Source organism: Hemicordylus capensis, chromosome 7, assembly GCF_027244095.1.
Source record: "Hemicordylus capensis ecotype Gifberg chromosome 7, rHemCap1.1.pri, whole genome shotgun sequence".
Lineage (NCBI taxonomy): Eukaryota > Metazoa > Chordata > Lepidosauria > Squamata > Cordylidae > Hemicordylus > Hemicordylus capensis.
In genome coordinates, this window is record NC_069663.1 from 14,574,507 (window position 1) to 14,592,082 (window position 17,576).

Consider the following 17,576-nt stretch of genomic DNA (forward strand, 5'->3'; position numbering starts at 1 on the left):
GTGAGGACGGCCACTTCGGACCAGCGCCTCTTAGTGTTGCAGACGCTTTGGGCTGGGCGCTGCGCTTTCGCTGGCGCAAAGGAACCAAGGGAAAGGGGGACCGCGCTTTTCTCCTGCCACTTCTTCACTGGCCGCCCCCCCCGCCCCAGAGATCGTCAAACTTGGTCGGGAAGAGTCCGTAGCGCAGAAGGGAGGGACTTAAAGCAAATTTGTTTGGGAACACAGGAACGGGAGCAATTGGAAAAGGTACACAAAACTGGCCCGCTGCCTGAAATGATGCTCAGATACTACTGCAAATGCGCTCTCTCGCTCTCCTAAGAAAGCAACTGGAGAAGGTGGCTGACACACAGAGCAAGGATGCATCATCGCCAGCTACTTAGAGAACAATTTGTTATGGGGTGGCTAACAAATAAAGTTGTAATTTTATCATCATCATCATAGGTGAAGCAATGTTGGCTCCGTTTATCAGCCAGACAAAATATTTTACTCCTCAAGCTGTGTTGGTGCATTGCTCATCAGGACTTTTTTCACTTGTCAGGCATCATTTTTCACTGGTCACAGACTAGTAGACTGGTGGATTTCAGCAGCCCTTGTTATTTTTCATGCAGCCTAATTGAACTTCCCAATTAATTATTTCAGTGCAGCAGGGATTGGGGAAGTGGCAATTTTTGAGCTCTCCCCTTTAGGGATGTGGAAAGCAGGGTGGGGGAAATGAGTAAAACCCCATTTTTCCATGAGAGGGGGGAAATTGCATCCTCCCCCTCCCCCAGGCCTTCACATCTCTACTCCCTTTCCCTCAGCTAGGAAGCCATAAGTGCCACCTAAAAATATGTCCCTGAGGGTTGTGCTGCCCTTCCCTACTGACCTGTGCAGTTAGCAAGAGAACTTCTGTTAGGTGGCTCTCACTGCACTGGTGCATCCTTGCTCTATAAGTCAGTCGGTGTAGCTGGAACATAGGAAGCTGCCATATACTGAGTCAGACCATTGGTCCATCTAGCTCAGTATTGTCTACCCAGACTGGCAGCAGCTTCTCCAGCGTTTCAGGCAGGAATCTCTCTCAGCCCTATTTTGGAGATGCTGGCAGGGAGGGAACCTGGGACCTTCTGCATGTGAGCAGGCAGGTGCTCTTCCACTGAGCTATGACCCCAGCCCCTATGGGGGATATCTTACAGTGCTCACACATGTTGCCTCCCATTCAAATGCCAACCAGGGCGGACCCTGCTTAGCAAAGCAAAAGGGCAATTCAGGCTTGCAGTTCTCCTCAGGCAAGTTCATCTAACTCGGTATTGTCTCCACTGACTGACAGTAGCTTCTCCAAGGCTTCAGGCAGGAGTCTTTCCCAGCCCTACCTGGAGATGCTGCCAGGGATTGAACCTGAGGCCTTCTGCAAGCAAGCAGATGCTCTACCACTAAGCAACTGACACCATCCCCTAAGGGTGATATCTTATAGCAGACAGTGCTCACATGTAGTCGTTGGAATGCAAACCGAATGCAGAGTACCCAGACTACAACTCCCATCATCTCTGACTTTTGACCACTGTGGCTCAGAATGATGGGAGCTGTAGTCCAGAAACAGCAGGAGGGCTGAAGTTGCATCAAAATCACAGATGCACACTCTTTCCCCTTTAATCATTCTGTGTTCCCAACTTCATCAAGCAATGGCTGTGTGGCCAGTCCAAAGCCACCATCCTGGGCTTACAGCTATTCAGCATCTCTGTAAATACAGCAGTGAAGGAGTAGACACAACTGAGATCAAAAATTCAGGGATGACACAGATAGAACCAGACTGCACACACTTTGAGTGACAGCTGAAAACATTGAGGGTGACGTCTTAGCTCAGTGCTAGGACATCTGCTTGGTTTGCAGAAGGTCCCAGGCCCAGTCCCTGGCATCTCCAGTTAGGGCTGTGAACGTCTAAAACCCTGGAGAACGGCTGCCAGTCAGGGTAAACAATCCTGAGTTAGGTGGATCAATGGCCAGACTCAGTAGAAGGCAGCTTTCCATGTGCCTATATCAATTAGCTAAGCAGGGTCCACCCTGGTTGCATATGAAAGGGAGACTAGAAGTGTGAGCACTGCAAGATATTCCCCTTAGGGGATGGAGCCGCTCTGGGAAGAGCAGAAGGCTCCAAGTTCCTTCCCTGGCTGGCGTCATCTCCAAGATAGGGCTGAGAGAGACTCCTGCCTGCCACCTTGGAGGAGCCGCTGCCAGTCTGTGAAGACAATCCTGAGTTAGATAGACCAGTGGTGGTCTAATACAATATGGCAGCTAATACAACAAACTGGACAGCTGATTTGGTGAGAACGTTTTGCAAAATGTTCCACACAGAAGGGGGGGGGGATAATCAAATGTACAGATGCTTTTCTTTATTAAATTTAAGCATTTGTATCCTGCCTTTTAGCCCAGTATCTGGTGGCGACCTGGGATAGGGCCTTCTCTGTTGTCGCCCCTAGATTGTGGAATGCGCTCCTTGTGGATATAAGAGGATCATTTTCCTTGGAGGTCTTCAGAAGAGCCTTAAAGACCCATCTTTTTATCCTGGCTTTTAATGATATTTAGTATTAATGTTATCTAGCTTAAATTGTAATTTTAATCTGCTTTTAATTGGTTTCACCTAATGGTTCAGTGGGGAAATGACTTGACTAGCAAGCCAGAGGTTGCCAGTTCGAATCCCCGCTAGTATGGGAAACACCTATATCGGGCAGCAGCGATAAAGGAAGATGCTGAAAGGCATCACCTCAGACTGTGCAGGAAGAGGCAATGGCCAACCCCTCCTGTATCCTACCAAAGACAACCACAGGGCTCTGTGGTCGCCAGGACACGACACCGACTCGATGGCACAACTTTACCTATTTTTTTATTTTAATGTAAATCACCCTGAGCCACCTTTGGAAGGGCAGTATATAAACCAAATACAAAACAAACAAAAATAAAGCATTAGGCCAAAGAAAATCCTGGCACACAGTTTCCAACCAGAGTATCCAGTATATTGAGTCCTCTTTTAGAAAGACCCAAAAGACACACCTGGTGTTTTCTCAGGCTTTTAACTGAAATTAATTTAAAACTGTTTAGTTGTTTTTAACCGATGAAATGGTTTTACCTTTTTATTCTGTGAAATTGTTTTGTTCTTCCTCTGTTTTATATTTGTTGTTTTAAATTCTGTACACTGCCTAGACATACACTTATCAAGAGGTATATAATTATGATAAACAAACAAACAAATACACTCTAGTCTGGTGTTCTAGCACTGCAGTGCTGCCTGGTTTATATTATGGGGGATGATGCATTCCCTGGTCCACCGTCCCATTGTTTTCCTGGGCCTTTCCCAGACAGCGATTTTACTTTGCTTCCCCAAAGAAGGGCAGCTTAGCTCAGTTTTTGTCCAGGGCAATTTTTGTCCGGGGCTTTTTGCATTTGGGTGGTGGTGGGGTAAATTCGAAATATCCAATATGCCCTATAACTCGCAGTAAAGCCTCACAGTAAAGTCTGTTGTGCTGCCTGGGAAAGCTCCTGGTCCACATTCCCATTATGCCTTCATTGGTCCACAAGATGTAGGATTATGATTTGCATAATCAATTTATGGCACATGGCATTTTAAAAGGTTGCTGACTCTCTGATTGTTGTTGGTTTTTGTTTTTGTTTTTGTTTTTGCTCTCCTTACATAGGAACCTAGGAAGCTGCCATATACTGAGTCTGACCATTGGTCTTTCTAGCTTAGTATTGTCTTCACAGACTGGCAGCGGCTTCTCCAAGATTACAGGCAGGAATCTCTCTCAGCCTTATCTTGGAGATGCTAGGGAGGGAACTTGGAACCTTCTGCTTTTCCCAGAAAGGCTCCCATTCATAAGATATTCCCATTGGTCCACTTTGCTCAGTATTGTCTACACAGACTGGCAGCGGCTTCTCCAGGGTTGCAGGAAGGAGTCTCTCTCAGCCCTATGTACAAACAACCACTTTGTATATAATTGTGCTTTGGCAACGTACTGTATGCTTTGGTAGTTTGTTGGTTCAATTAAAAAAAATCTTGTCCTAAAAAAAATCTTGCCCAATGTCCTATCTTGGAGATGTCTGGGAGGGAACTTGGAGCCTTCTGCATGCAAGCAGGCAGATGCTCTTCCCAGAGTGGCCCCATCCCCTAAGGGGAATATCTCACAGTCTCCCATTCAAATGCAAACCAGGGTGGGCTCTGCTTAGCAAAGGGGACAATTCACCACAAAACCAGCTCTATTCTATGCTCTGCTTCCAGAAGGCATCTAGTTGACCACTGCAGGAAAGATGACCCTTTAGTTTGATCCAACAAAGTTCTTCTTTATGTTCCATTACGTTCAATGGTCCTGGATTCTGAGCTTCTGGTCACAATTGCAAAACTGATTGCCCACCTCTGCAGTTACCAAAGCATCATATTCAAGACAGCCACTGTGCTGAGCACAGGTAAGACCTTATTGGGCATAGAGCACAATGTTCAGTTCTATGCATCATAGTACAAGAAGGTGGGTGTAAAACTGGAAATGATCCAGAGGAGAACCATGGAGATGATAAAATTTGCAGAAGGCAAATCACAGAAGAAAATGCAAGTGGGCAGCTATGGGTCAATTTGCCACATATTGAATCCTATAAGGATAAATATAGACTCCAGAGCCTGAAACCTTGGACAGCTGCTGACAGTCAGTGCAGACAATACTGAGCTAGATGGACCAAGGGTCAGACTCCATGTAAGACATCTTCCTGTGTAACCTACCCAAACCCTCCCTTTATAACCTCTGATAAGATCAGCAGGAACTAGAGCAGGGCTGCTCAACTTCGGACCCGCCCCCCCGCTTGTTTTGGACTACAACTCCCATAATCCCCAGCCACAGTGGCCAATAGCCAGGGATTATGGGAGTTGTAGGCCAACATCTGCAGGAGGGCCAAAGTTGAGCAGCCCTGAACTAGAGACAGGGAGGCTCTTCTTACGATTAGTGAGAAAAGCCATGAGGGGGTTAGCGGGGAGAGCGGGCATAGCCCACAGACGAACAGGGCGGGAGCCCTGGGTGGCTGGATCGGCCGCCCACATGACTGCCAGCTCTGTTATGGAGCCGGTGGGGGCTGGGAGGATTGGGGGCTGCGTGGCCCCTGGAAGCTCCAGCGTGCCCTGCGTGAGCACCCAGGGCATGCTAGAGAGACGCCCTGAAAAGAAGCCTCCCGGTTGGGGGTTTCCTCGTGAGTTGCCGCGGTGTGGAGCCGCACCGCAGCAACTCGCGATTTTAAAAACCGGGTTTGCGGAGCACTCGCTCCGCAAACCCGGTTTAAGGGGAGGGGTTAGTTTGGCGGGTTAACTGCCTGGAGGCCACCAGGCTCACATGCGAGCCTGGTGGTTCTCATGGTCAGGCGAAATCGGGCTAGGCTCCCCTAGCCCGATTTTGCCTGATCGTGGGAATAGCCTCAGGGTCTTTTCTGTGGTGTCACAGCTACATAGGAACATAGGAAGCTGCCACATACTGAGTCAGACCATTGGTCCATCTCGCTCAGTATTGTCTACACAGACTGGCAGCGGCTTCTCCAAGGTTACAAGCAGGGATCTCTCTCAGCCCTATCTTGGAGATGCCAGGGAAGGAACTTGGAGCCTAGATGCTCTTCCCAGAGCAGCTCCATCCCCTGAGGGGAATCTCTTACAGTGCTCACACTTCTAGTCTCCCTTTTGTATGCAACCAGGGTGGACCCTGCTTAGCTTAAGGGGACAAGTCATGCTTCCTACCCCCAGACCAGTCTAGTTTTTGAACTACTTGCCAGTGGTGAATGCCCACACCTTCTGTTTTTAAGTGGGCTTTCAAGACATTTTTATTCCTTCTGGCTTTTAACAGTTTTTGGCCTTTTAACTTACTCTCCTAATTTTTGTCTCAGCTTTTAACTGACTTCTGCTGCTGCTGAGTGATCCCATGCAGCTGTTTAATCTGTTTTGTTTGGTTTGTGCTTTTCCTTTGAACTTGGTTCTTGTTTTAATGTTGCTAGTATTTTTAGCCATTAACCCATTTTTAACCCACTAACTCTGGGGAAACAACTTTAATTTTTTTAAAAAAATATAATATTTAAAAATACTTTAAAATAATTTAATTTTTTTAAAGTGGTAGGCAAATGTGCATACATATATCATGATCCTACATAAACCCTTTTTAATTTAATAAAATAAACTTTTTATAAGTTTAACTTATTAAATGTATAAAAGTTTAATAAAAGTTTATCTGTCCCCTGCTAACTGAGTTTAGCTGTCCCCTGCTAACCTTTAAAAGGCACCTTTTAAAAGTGGTGATTCTCTTTACTGAGCAGGGGGAGAGCAACCAGCCCTATCCATCCCCAGCACAGCATCCCTCCAGTAGCTGTTGCTGGTGGCTGTCTTATGCTTCTTTTTAGATTGTGAGCCCTTTGGAGACAGGGGACCATTTCTATTTATTTTTACTTCTCTATGTAAACCGCTTTGACGTCATGCGCACATGGGCATGCTTGGGCTCCGGGAGCCCCGAGTGAGCTCTTCCGAGCTCATTTCCAGCCAGTGCTTGCTGTCTGGCATTGTTTGTTTCCCTTCCTCTCCTTCCAGCAAGGGAGAGGAAGGGAAAAACATGCATCCAGGCAGCAAATGCTGCCTGGAAATGAGATCGGGAGGACTGGGACGGGCTCTCTGGTGATGGGCCATGCACCTTTTGTGTTTGATGTCACACACAACCAGGTCTCCGGTGGCCCTTTTCATTGGCGGCCTGGGTTCTTTGAACCTGTTCGCTCAATGGTGGCTCCGCCCCTGTAGCTCGGTATTGTCTTCACACTGACAATACTGGACAGCAGCTCTCTGAGGTTTCAGGTGGAGATCTTTCCCAGCCCTACCTGGAGATGTTGCTAGGCATTTAATCTGGGACCTTCCACATGCAAGCAGATGCGCTTCCACTGAGCTATGGCCCCATCTCCTAAAGCAGGGTTCTCAAACGTGGGTCATCTTTGGCCATTGTGGCTGGGAATTATGGGAATCGTAGTCCAACAACATCTGAGGACCTGAGTCTGAGAACCCCTGCCCTAAAGGGAATATCTCACAGCATTCCCATGCAGTCTCCCATCCAAATGCAAATGAGGGCGAATTCTGCTTAGTGAACAATCCAAGTTTGCAAGCGCAAGACTGGCTCTCCACCCAGAAGGATGTTGTGCTAGTCCACATCTGTTGCACCAAGTCTAGAGAGCTTCCACTGGTGAGCAGCATTGGGCTACCATAAGCATGCTTTTTAGCACATTTCTTTGAAAGGGAACTTTTGTGCAAGAGCGTAAGACTACAGTTCCCCAAATCCCCATGTGTTGCACAACTTCGCAAACACAACTTTGCTCCTTCCACAAGTGCTTTGTTAGGATGGCAGCCAATGGCTCCGAGTCCTCCAGTGGCCATGATTTAAGGATCACAGCCTAAATATGTCTTTTCTGCCAGGCAGCATGAGCAGATTCAGATTTATGGAAGGAGGCTGTTCTTTGGCGAGGGGTGACTTAGAAAGGTCTGGATCAGTGGTTTTAAATATGCAGGAGTCTTTCTCTCTTCCCCTTGCTTCTGGCTATGGTGAGCTTCTGATCCAAGCAGTTGGGAAGATAAATCATGGGGGTGGACCTATAAATAGCAGTAATATAAGTAAGTAGAAATGCACACACCCCCCAGAAGAAAAACCATAATACACAGCCAGTCGCTACCTTCAAGCCAGAATTGCAAATAGGGCAATGATCTTAGCCTGGTCTGCTCTGATATGTGTCATACTTCACTTCACATCCAGGATATTGTTCATGGAGTCAAGGACTCCTGTCTGATTCTAATACTTGTCATATATGCTAGAACAGCTAATATATTGATCAATTCGTATCCCACTCTATTTTATAGGTCCAGAGCAGCTTAGAGCACTTTAAAATAAAAAATAAAAAAATAAAGGACCCCCCCACCAAAACCCACCCTCAAATTAGAAACAAAATGATAAAAAGAGCTCAGTGGCATGTGTGATGATGATGGCTACCACAGAGAGCAAAGATCTACAGAACTGTGAGAGAGCAGCCTAACAAAACTTTCCCAACTAACTGCAGCAAGGATGTGGCCATTTTTGATGACCTCCCCTTCCCCAGGAAGCCTTCTGTGCCACCTGAAAATATGTCCTTGAGGGATATCCAACAACATCTGGGGCCACAAGTTTGAAAACCCCTGCCCTAAAGGCAATATCTTCTAGTGTTCACATGTAGTCTCCCATCCAAATGCAAACCAGGTTTGAGAACCTCTGCCTCAAGCAACTATTCAGTGTTACGGGAACATAGAAAGCTGCCTTATACTGAGTCAGCCTATTGGTCCAGCTAGCTCAGTATCGTCTACACAAATTGGCAGCGGCTCCTCCAGGGAGTCTCTCGCAGCCAGAGAGGGAACTTGGAACCTTCAGCACGCAAGCAGGCGAGTGCTCAGGGGCGGAGCCACCACTGAGTGAATGGGTTCAAAGAACCCACACCTTGCAACCTCAGACACGCCCCCTGCATCATACATCATATGCCTCATAGCCCTGTCTCGGAGCGAAGCCACGCCCCCTGCATCTGACTATGATGCAGGGGAGTGGCTAAACACATTCTGCATCATACATCAGACACAGGGGGTGGGGCTGTGAGGGGCGCAGTGGCAGCAGCACCCGGGCTGCCGCTTGGCTCCCTCCACACTTGCAGGTGCTCTTCCCAGAGCGGCCCCATTGTCTGAGGGGAATATCTTACAGTGTTCACATGTAGTCTCCCTTTCAAATGCAAATTGGGGTGGATCCTGCTTAGCAAAGCAGACAATGCATGCTTGCTGGCACCATCTCATACTGCGCAGGAGTTGGCAATGGTAAACCCCTCCTGTATTCTACCAAAGACAACCACATGGCTCTGTGGTCGCCAGGAGTCAACCACAAGACCAGCTCTCCTGGTCTTGTGCTGCCTCTGAACATGGAGCTGAGCAGGGCTATATCCATGTCTTTGTAGACCACATGGATCCCAAATACGTAGCTGTAGGTAGGGTTGCCATCTTTCCTCCCTGCTCCTGCTGCTGTGCTTTTAACATGCTCAGGCTGATATGCAGAAATGAAGCAGGCAAAAGCTTTTCCTGGTACAGAGGATGGGGAAAGCCCCCTTTGCTTAATTTCTTAACACCAGACTGCTCCCGAAGGCACAGCAGCAGGGCCAGAAATAGAAATTTGGCAACCCTGGAGGAAAGATGATAGGGCTTCTTACCAGAGCATTCCGCACTCAGAAATGCTTTTCTGGTCTTTGTTGAGCTCTGACAATCCCCAGCCTTGCATTTAAAACACTTAGTGGCACATTAAAAATCCCCTTCCTCTATTGATTGTACCCTTCTGCATTCTGCACACTCGAGGAGGAAAGCAGCTTTTCAAAGGAGGAGAGTTGATTGATATTCTGGGTGGCGAGGCATCGACTAGACAGCTCCTCCCTCGCGGCACGTAAAAGATCTCACATCTGATTTTATTCAGAGGTGTGCTGAGCTTCTCTTGCAGCTTTCATTAGATATGGATACAACTTGAGCTACAGCAGCTGGGGAGGAGAGCTGATCTTGTGGTAACAAACATGAATTCTCCCCTATGCTAAGCAGGGTCTGGCCTGGTTTGCATTTGAATGGGAGACTACATGTAGGCACTGGAAAAGCTTGGAGAGCTACTGCCAGTCAGTGTGGACAATACCGAGCTAGATGGACCAATGGCCTGACTCAGTATAAGGCAGCTTCCTTCGGAGATGGGGTTGCAGCTCAGTGATAGAACATCTGCTTGCATGCAGAAGGTCCCAGGTTCCATCCCTGGCTTCAACACCAACAGCGTAAAGGATCTGAAATTAGGAATAAAAAACACAACCTGACAGATCCAATACAATAAAAAAGAGGAACAAGGAATTAATATAAATATAAACAATATTGAAAATGATGAATCATTTAAACATAATAATACAACGAAACCATGTGAGGAAAAAATACTAACAGAACATGAAATGCACAAACAACAATGAATCAAACAGGATAACTGTATAGTCTGTAATAGTTGTAAGAACTCAATGTACACAGAACTAGACGTAAAGACAACTGCACCCCAGTGACAACGCTGTTCTGAACTCCTTTTTCAAGTGTTCATAAGAGTTCATATATTCTCCCATAAGTATGCATAAGGCCTTGGAACTTCAAAGTTGTAAAACCTTCTTCATATGTCTTCTCCTATGATGCGACACACTTTCTATAAAATATACATACATTCCCCCATAGATCTCAAATTTGTAATATGATCTTCTCACATTAGAACAGATAAATCTTTTCATACTTCTTAACACAATAATACTCATACTGATAATCCTTGAAAAATATTGGATGTCCCTGAAAGGCGAATGTTGAGAACTATGATTCACATGTCAATCAATGGTGATTACAAAAAATCCTTGTAAATAAAGGGCAACTATAATCAAATGTTCCATAGGATGAAATACTCTTTAGAAAATTTCTTCCCCCTGAAGATTACTCATAGTACTATTTCCAATAATTAATCTCTGTGCAATACTTTGCAAAAAAAATAAAGACAAGTGCTTCTCCCATATATATAACATTCCATACTCAATTGTATGATGCTCTCATAGAATGTCAAAAGAGTGTTCATCAGAAGGAAGATTCCTATGCCTGCCCCGCTGAATTTCCGTCCCCCCCCCCATAATTTCAGCCACCATATGTGCGGCCAAGGGGTGGCAGCTTGGGGGTGAGCTGAGCAGGCCTCTCCCACACAGCAGCTGTGGCTGGACCAACTGCTGGGCCTGTCCAGCCATCCCAGTAGCTCTTGATAATTGCAATGTACTCCAGCGCATCTGCGCAGTTGAAATAGATCTTTGCAAGCCCATAATGCTGATCTTTTCCAACTAGGCCTAGGACTCCTCAGCCATGCACATGGCGGCTGAAATTATGAAAAACCAAACCAAACCAGAGGTTCGGTGTGGTGGGGTAGTGGTGGGGGGAGCACAGAGTGGCTGCAGGAGCTCCCCCCTCCCCCAGACCTAGGAGGCCATGGACTGGGGCCCCAAGGTCTGGGGGTAAGAGCCCCTCTGTATAGGGACCAGTTCAGTTAGGCGCATGAGATAAGTTATTTTCCTTTATTGCGTTGCTTGAATATGAGTTGCCTGGTTAGTGGAAACTTTTCTTTCTGTCTTACAATCTGCTCCATGAAAAGACCAATGTTCATATTGCATACCTTTTTCTTTTAAATGTAATAATAAAACTTTGTTGGTGAAGTGTGCTACTCTTCATTTGGGGCCCTTCAGAGGCCTAGGACTGCTCAGCCCTCCTGGGGTGGGTTTTGCTACTTTAAGAACATAAGAACAGCCCTGCTGGATCAGGCCCAAGGCCCATCTAGTCCAGCATTGTGTTTCACACAGTGGCCCCCCAGAAGCCACTGGAAGCCTACAGGCAAGAGGTGAGGGCACACCATCTCTCTTGCTGTTGCTCCCCCTGCAACTGGTATTTAAAGGCATATTGCCTCTGAGGCTGGAGGTGGCCCAAAGCCGTCAGACTAGTAGCCATTGATAGACCTGTCATAAGAACAGCCCTGCTGGATCAGGCCCAAGGCCCATCTAGTTCAGCATCTTGTTTCACACAGTGGCCCACCAGATGCCGCTGGAAGCCACAGGCAGGAGTTGAGGGCATGCCCTCTCTCCTGCTGTTACTCCCCTGCAACTAGTACTCAGAGGCATCCTGCCTTTGAGGCTGGAGGTGGCCCACAGCCCTCTGACTAGTAGCCGTCGAGAGACCTGTCCTCCATGAAGTTATCCAAACCCCTCTTAAAGCCATCCAGGTTCTTATATGGAGAGTAAATTTCTGCACATCAAAATAAAGTGGATGGTGGTAGCGTATTATGAATCCCTTACAGTCAAGGCTTCACCCCAATGAACTCCACCCGCTGGCCCTGGTAGGAACTATGACAGTACTGAAAGCTGAAAGTATTGCAAGGCTGCTATCTGTTCTATCTATCTATCTATACCACCTGATATAGACATCTCTAGGCGGTGTGCAAAGTTAAACAGTTAAAACAGTTAAAATTCATAAAACAGGTAAAAACAATCTCAGTAAATAAAAATATTAAAATTTAAATTTCAGTTTAAAGCCTGGGAACATCTTGAGGGTCTTCCTAAAAGCAAACAGAGAAGGAGATGCTCTTACTTCAACAGGGGCAGCTACTGAGAAGGCCCCGTCCTGAGTCGCCACCAAATGAGCTTGCGGAACCGTAACGGGACCTCCATTTCCCATCTCTAGGCATGTAGATGTCCAAAATCACAACGAGCATTCGTCCCCCCAGATGGTACCGACCACCCAGCTGACTCATGTACTAGCTAGGGGATTTGTGGAATACTTCTGAACCAAAATAACCTGCTCCTCCCACCCCATGGCAGAAGAGGGACAGTCAGTCACTGTCTCTAATGCATTTTGCAGTCCTCAAGTGGAATAGAATACAGCTATCTAATCTGTAGCACTTCACTTTGGAGATATTAAGGCATCTAGCCGGGAAACCAGAGGACCGCAAAGAATAGAAGCAGCCAGGACTTTATATCACAGAGAAGGAATGTGATGGCAATGAGGCCACTGAGCTCGGGGTGGGATGACTCATGCTAAAGAATACGCAGCTGTCTTCATGTGTCCTGGTGTGAGCTTTTGGGGAGCAGAGATCACCTTATTAGCAAGAGTCAGGGGCTGGCGTCCTGTGCAACATTCTGAGTATATTTCAAGGGAACATGCATGCCATTGTGCAATAGCACTCTTGTGCAACACACTGAACTGTGCAAATGGATGGCCACTGGAAATCATGGTCATCAGTCACACAACTGCATTTGTGAGTTATATATGTATTTATTTAGCCTTTGTGCAAGAGTGGTCATGTGAAACTGCGTGCACACTCTGTTAAAAACACACGGGACATTGCTAATAAGATGACAGCCATGGAGTCTTGCCAATAAGGTGATCTTTATATATGAAATGGTGATCTTTATGCATAACCCCTCCTGGACAATACTAACCGAGCAAAGAGACACCTTTTAGAAGCGGTGATTCTCTTTATTGAGCAGGGGGAGAGCAACTATCCAGCCCCAGCACAGCATTCTTCCAGTGATTGTGGCTGGTGTCTAGCTTATGTTTCTTTTTAGATGGTGAGCCCTTTGGGGACAGGGAGCCATCTTTCTTTATTTTTATTTCTCTATGCAACTTTTGTTGAAAAGCGGTAGATAAATATTTGCAGTATGATGGCTGCACTGTTGCGCAACTCAGTTTGCACAATTTTGCACGTGTGAGCATGCGTTCCTGTGCAGCTGTGCAAATGTTACATTCCACCATGTGCACAATGTTGCGCAATATGTCTGCTAACATTCCAAGAGTGTCTTGTCAGCGCAGAAAATCTGGAACTATTATTGTTGTGATTAGAGCACTCTGTCTGCAGCAACTCAGCTCCCCCCCCCAGTGTTTTTCTTTGTCTGGAAAGCCCCCATGCCAAGATGCATTCTTCTTTGTGCAAAGGATTCTGTACGAAGAATTGATTCTATACAAAGATGAATATACGTATAGAATTTATAGTCTCAGTAATAAGGTTATTGTTGTTGTAACCACTGGTGGTAACACAGCTTACAAAGAACAACATTAAAATGAAACCCCGTGTACAATAGATTTCAGCAAATAATGATATAGAATTAAGCGGGGACCTATTTGGAACAAAGTATAGTAGATGTAAATTTCTTCCTAAGTTTAAAAGATGGTAAGGCAAATGTTGCAACTTGGTAGCTAACATATAGGATCGGATCTGCAAAAAGGTAAATCAGACATTCCGCATCCGAGGCCTTGAATTTATCTATGATGCATCTCAATGTCCCCACCCCACAATCACATCATAGAAGGGGCATAGAAGAGGATATTATAGTGTATAATACTTGGCCAGTGCCACAGGGGCAAAGGTGCTGTTCCACTGGAAATTTACAAAATCTCTCTTCGAGATAGATCAATCGAATTTATTTGTACAGGATATGTATATGTGCATGTATTACATATAGAATATATATTTTAGATGTATAGAATTTATAAGAATAGAATATATAGGAATAGAATTTATTCTATATGAGGATGCATTCTTCTGTGATTGGAAGAAAAACCCCATCTATGAAGATCCATCAATATAAGTAACAAGCATTGATAGTTTTGACTCATTATATAGCTTTCTTGTCCTTCTAGCAACTCTTGTTATATTCTATTTATCTATTAACACATGTTGCCTCATGTTTTCATAACAAATGTTCAAGGCAGCTTAAAAATAAAGACACAGTAAAAACACTCTTTTGTACAATATATCATTAAAAACAAAACAAAGAGCAGACAGAAGGACAACAGCCAATTCAAAACAACTCTTGCTAAAACAAAACAAAAGATCCCAGGGAGAAAAAAACTCATAACTTGTTTACAAATCAAATGCTCACTGGAAAAGAAAGGGTTTCTGACAGTGTCAGAAAGCCAACAATGATGGAGTATGATAGGCCTCAGGGAAGTGGACACTAGAGAGGTGCACAAATTGAATTTGCAATTCAATTCGAGTGTGAATCGAATCACAAAATACTCGAATTAATTTGCCGAAACAATAGCCATTGCCGATTGTTTCAATGAATCAACTCTAATTGATTCAAGTGGTTCAAATGGGTTAAAAAAAAAAAAAAACCCTTCCCCCCAAACCCCCATGGAATCCTATGGGAATCCTATGGTGTTTTTTGGGAGAGGTGGGTTTTTTTAAATCTCTCGCTTGCCCATTTCTTTTGTGGGTTGGGTGGTAGGTAGCACCCATCATGCCCTACCACCCAGCCCACTTTGGTGTCCCTAAGACCTATCCATGGGGAACAATTAGGTGATTCAAGTTCCCCATTGTTCCCTAAGGCCGAAACAAGCAGAGTGCACAAATTTTGCAACCTTGCCTTGAAAAATACTGCAGAACAGAAGCACACAGTCCTTCCCAACACAGAACACCACATTTTGCCAAACACACAGTCGAAAAATGGCCAAAGAAATATCACTGACCCAGAATCCACTGCCAGACACAGTGCCTGTGCTGCAGAAACATCATTGTCACTAGTTGCTTTCTCACACACAATTATGACTTCTTACTTCAGCATTGTACCCTTAGCAGCCAGCAAGCATAGTCATAAGCTCAGCGTGCTGTAGTGGTAAGAGTGCTGGACTAGGACCAGGGAGACCCAAGTTCAAATCCCCATTCAACCATGATACTTGCTGGGTGACTCTGGGCCAGTCACTTCTCTCTCAGCTTAACCTACTTCACAGGGTTGTTGTGAGGAGAAGCTTAAGTATGTAGTACACCGCTCTGGGCTCCTTGGAGGAAGAGAGGGATATAAAATGTAATAAATAAATAATAAATTTTGACTGAGTACGCCTTGCAATACAAAATGCAGATTGCAGAGCAGACCAGATTGCAGAGCAGACCAGTAAGTGAAGCACAAGTTAGTCTCAAGGCCAGACATGAATCTCATCACAGCAATTACCAAGAAATATTACACACACACACCTAAGCTGCCACTGTTCATTTATCACCACAACACCATCTCACAAACAGACTAAACCACAACTCAAGGAAGGAAGGAAGGAAGGAAGGAAGGAAGGAAGGAAGGAAGGAAGGAAGGAAGGAAGGAAGGCACCCCAGTTCTGCCTTTGTCAATCTGAGATCCAGCAAAACCAGATAGTTAATAATACAGCAGCAATAGCACAGCATATTATACTCAGTGTTAAGAAAAGAAAACCACAAAATTATACGTTTCTTGATTCCTTACTTCTTCCTCTCCTGATATATCCTCTTCAAGAGCACACTAAGGGCTCTCTCTGCCCCCACCTCCAGTCCTCTGAAAACATTTTGAAATTCCCTCTTTTTCTGTTCCCCCTTGCTCCTCCCTCTCCCATGCCAGTGGGGGCATAGTTGCCTATTTGTATGATAACAAGCCAACTAAGAAGCAAGGAGATATCAATCTAATTGGAAGCCAATGCCAGAAAACCAATCAGCAAGGGGGGAAAGCCCACCAGAATGGTACTCAAATCACTCGAATCAATTCGAGCTCAAATCAAGGTTGATTCTATTTGAACTCGAATCAGGCCGTTTATTCCAAGGGTTTGAGTTCAAATCACTCGAATCAGCCCAATTTGAGCTCAAATCATTTCAACTTGAATTGATTTGCACATTAGAGATGTGCAATCTTGAGTGTGGCCGTGGAGTAGTCCCTTTTTTGTAATCCCAGCCAAATGTAACTCAGATGTTAGCGAGACACAGAGAAGAGCCTTCATAGATGATCTTAGCAGACAGGCAGGCTTGTATAGGGGAAGGCGGTCCTGAAGTTATCCTGTAATTTGCTGTTGTCTATTGTTACATTCAGTTGGCATATTCCACAGGGCATTTGTGCACCAATACATAGCAAATGTTTTGTGAAAGCAGCACTCTTGACCTAGCGGAGCTGGGGTGATGGGGAGAGACACGCAGATATTTGAGTTCTTGTCTATGGTGTTCCGGAATGGCTTGCTGTCACTGATCATTGCTTCCATGGTCTTCCCACCATGTCCCTCCCTAGAAGTGCCACAATCTCAAACAAGGGATATTCACACAAATGTTTTTTTGGGGAGGGCTATCAATTAGGTTTTTTTTTAAGCCCCCAGTCCCAAGAGCCTTCTTATGAGTGTTGTAATCTACAATTGTTTTATTTCTATGTCGCGGTAAATACAATTATCTCTATATATTTTAATATGGCTTCGGAATTGACCTAGGAACTTGAATGCTGGAGATATGGACTTTATATTGAGATATTAGTTTTTTTAAAATAGAAAATGTGGATATGTTTGGCTGGCTGCCTAGGATTTTATTAATTTACAAAAATAATTTTGAGGTCATTGATTTCCAGGTCGAAATGAAACTTGCTTTTTAAACAGGGAGCTCTTTGAGTGATCAGATTTGTGGTCTAGGTACTTCCGAGTGGAGTGGATAACATGTAGGGCTGGGAGAGAGGCATGCAACATTTTGAAGACAGTAATTCAGAAAACCAACAGAGTTTACTCATGCAGATACTCACATTGCTTTCAAAAGACTGGAGATGAAAGCTTTTTTCCTTGGCAGGTCTCCTGCCCCTTCAACAGATCTGTTTCTCAAAAATTCAACAGGTGCAGCCTTCCCGCATCGTAGCATCTCTAGCCTGAGGAAAACAGCACATGCTGGTGTGAATTTCTGTTATACCACAAGAAGACCTGTGGTTATTTATGTGCATGTTTTATTGACTATTATTTATTTGGATGTAAATGTTTATATGCACCTACACATTTATAATTAATTATGAGTTAATTCGGTGCCATTTGTACTCTTAAATCAACCAGTTCTGTTGGGTTCAGGGATATTTCCTGTCTGTTGACCTGCAGGATTTATTCCAAATAGGCAAACATTAAAGACACAGAAGCCCTCAGAGAGAGAGAAAGTGGCAACTGCATCACCGGAAAATATCCCAAACTATTTTTGGTAGGTCTGATGACC

At 45.1% G+C, this 17,576-nt stretch overlaps 1 protein-coding gene across 4 annotated transcripts in view; it reads right to left on the minus strand.

Moving 5' to 3' along the window:
* Positions 1-17,149, minus strand: part of TMEM200B (transmembrane protein 200B) — a 58,393-nt gene extending 41,244 nt beyond the window's left edge. For 3 of the 4 annotated variants that reach the window (XM_053268821.1, XM_053268822.1, XM_053268819.1), the window contains exon 1: positions 12,200-12,338. The gene's annotated coding sequence lies outside the window, so the exon portion shown is untranslated. Of the gene's footprint in view, positions 1-12,199; positions 12,339-17,124 lie in introns of those variants that run through there. The other variant, XM_053268827.1, reaches the window with a different exon arrangement.
* Between the last annotated feature and the right edge of the window lie 427 nt (positions 17,150-17,576).